Raw genomic sequence first — 2,852 nt, 5'->3', positions numbered from 1 at the left:
GACTGTTGTCTCATCTGTATTTGTGGCTGTGTTTGTATTTGTTAATACCACTTTATTAAATAGAGGAGGGGACTGATAGTTTTAATAGGTAGCTATGATCACTTTTTCTTTTATAGGAGGCATTTTATTTGGCTAGTCTATGTTGAAGTTGCATTAATTGGTACCATAGTTTACATTTTGCTGTACATATGTGATTTCAGTTGGACTTGAAGTTTGATTTTATTTTGAGTAACAGTGCAAAGTTAAAAACTCCAATGAGATTACTCTGACAAAGATATGTACTTCATTTTATATGATGATGCAAAATTCATTCTATAAACATTTCCTTTGTTGTTTGCACTGTCACATATTTATTAGTGATTTAATAATGATCAACAAGATTGTAGGATAAGAGGGGTATAATTCTACACAATTCCCACCACTAGAGTTCCCTATCCCATCCCCTCCATCAGAAGGCTCCCTATTCTTTATCTCTCTGGGAGGGTGGGCCAAAGATCTTTATGGGGTGCACAAGGTGGGAGTTCTAGCTTTTGTAATTGCTTCTCCACTGGATATGGGCATTGACAGGTCACTCTATACCCCCAGCCTCTTTTCTGTTTTTCCCCTACTTGGGTAGGGCTCTGGGGAGATGGGGTTTCAGGACATTGGTGAGGTCATCTGTCCAGGTAAGTCAGGTTGGTGTCATGGTAACATCTGCAACTTGGTGGCTAAAAAACATTTAGAAAGAAAGCAGAAAAAATTGTTTAATAATCAGGAACCTTAAGGTAAGAATATAGCAGATCAGATTTTGAGTCTTCATGTTGGAAGAAGTTAGAAGTCTATTTTAGGTATATTCCGAGGGGCCCATGACTTTAATTTTTGCGTGAGCAAAAAACTGTTCACATGCAGATGGGCTAAAGGTATTGTCTGAGAAGGTGGTGCCAGAATTGAGGATAGGGCTAGAAAGCTGGATTAGGGCAGAGAATAGCTCCCAAACATGAGGAAAGTATACAGATATCATTGTTTACTCCATTGATCTAACCTAGGTCCCATACCTATTCATATTTAGCACAGGAGCCTGTATAACCTCTGAGTCCATCAATCTGTGTTCACAGTCCATGGTCACAGCTAGGCTGTTCTCATTTTAGGACCAGTCTTTTTCAAGTGACAGAGTAGGCTGACCCAGCTTCCCTTCAGAGAGTGGGACAGTCCCTGCCATTACTGCTCTACACTGAAGGGAAGATTCTGGAGAGGCCCACAAGAGGGTTTATGATGATGTTCCTGATGGAAGTGACCAGTAATGATGGAGAGAGGGATCTACTAGAAGTCTAGGCCCATCATATCTATGTGGGAATCCAAGGATTCCCAGACTAGAGCCCCAGATAGTGGGGTGGCCTGGTATTGACCAAAAAGGCCATCATTAAAGTGTGGTCTCTTGCCCTTATCCAGCTTTTGTACTTCTTTATCTGATGAGGTTAGACTTTTCTCGCAGTTGTTAAGTCAGTGAGTGTTATTTGTTGTATCCAAATCAGTTTTGGGTTTATGGTATCTGGCCTCAAGTTGGGGAGGGAATAAACCTAGGGTTTAAAGTGGCATCTAAGTTAACCTTAAAATTTATTGCTTTTTACTTGTTTGATGATTATATTAATGATTATTATTAATTATATTAATGATTATTATTTAATAATTGTCATTTAGTTGATATATACAAAAGGGTATACCCTTTTGCCAGTATATCTCTTGGCCAATTGCATACAGTAGTTCTGCTAAAGATTATCAGAGGGGTGACATTAATGTTGTTGCTGTCAGGAGAGATTAGGGGATATCCCTCCCTCTCTGTTTCTTTTTCTCTCTTTTTTTAACTAGAGCACTGCTCTTCTTTGGCTTATGGTGGCGCAGAGCATTGAACCTGGGACTTTGGAGCCTTGGGTATGAGAGTCTCTTTGCATAACTATTACGCTATCTGCCATGCCCTATCTCTTACTTCTTTTGCATAGTTTATTAAGTAGATAAAATGATTGAGGGAAGTGAAGAAGAGGGGAGGCGAGGGATTGCCTTGGCTTAAGTAGTAAATATTTGACTGAGGCATTTTATGGTGTCTTCTTTAGGTCTTTCTACTTGTTTGGTGAGCTTATTAAATCTAAGTCTAATCACAGAAGACTATTGAACTTACTTTTAAGTATATAGTTTCCCCTAACTTAGGGTCTGTAACTTTGTTAGGGAGTGCACCATTTGAAATGGAACTACGTAGTCCCCTGTGTTAGGAAAGGTCTCCCCAGATTATTGGAGTTGGAAGGCTGGCATCTTAGGCTTGGCATCTCTGGATACAGTCTGAAGTGAAAGGTGGCATGGTGGCACTGGTTGCACTGATTTAGTTGTGGTCAACAGAGGCAGTATCACAGGGTAGATGACCAAGTGGAGAAGCATCAGGAAATACAAGCAAAGTCCCATAGGTTCCAAAACTGGGAGAAATATATATTTTTTAAATATTAATTTATGTATTCCCTTTTGTTGCCCTTGTTTTATTGTTGTAGTTAGTGATGTCTTTGTTGGATAGGACAGAGAGAAATGGAGAGAGGAGGGGCAGACAGAGGGGGAGAGAAAGAAAGACACCTGCAGACCTGCTTCACTACTTGTGAAGTGATTCCCCTGCAGGTAGGGAGCTAGGGGCTTCAACGCCGGTCCTTGTGCTTTGCGCCATGTATGCTTAACCTGCTGCGCAACTGCCCAACTCCCATAAAATACACATTTTAAAGAGAATGGGGAAGGTTTCTTGCTGTCTTAGAGCTGAAGAAAGGAATAGATATTTATTATTAGTATAACCAAGTTGTTTGGGACCTTGATTTACTTGAAAAATCCCATGGTTAGGCTTT

The sequence above is a fragment of the Erinaceus europaeus genome, chromosome 16, assembly GCF_950295315.1.
Source record: "Erinaceus europaeus chromosome 16, mEriEur2.1, whole genome shotgun sequence".
NCBI classification, from domain to species: domain Eukaryota; kingdom Metazoa; phylum Chordata; class Mammalia; order Eulipotyphla; family Erinaceidae; genus Erinaceus; species Erinaceus europaeus.
Note: the sequence above shows the minus strand (reverse complement) of the source record.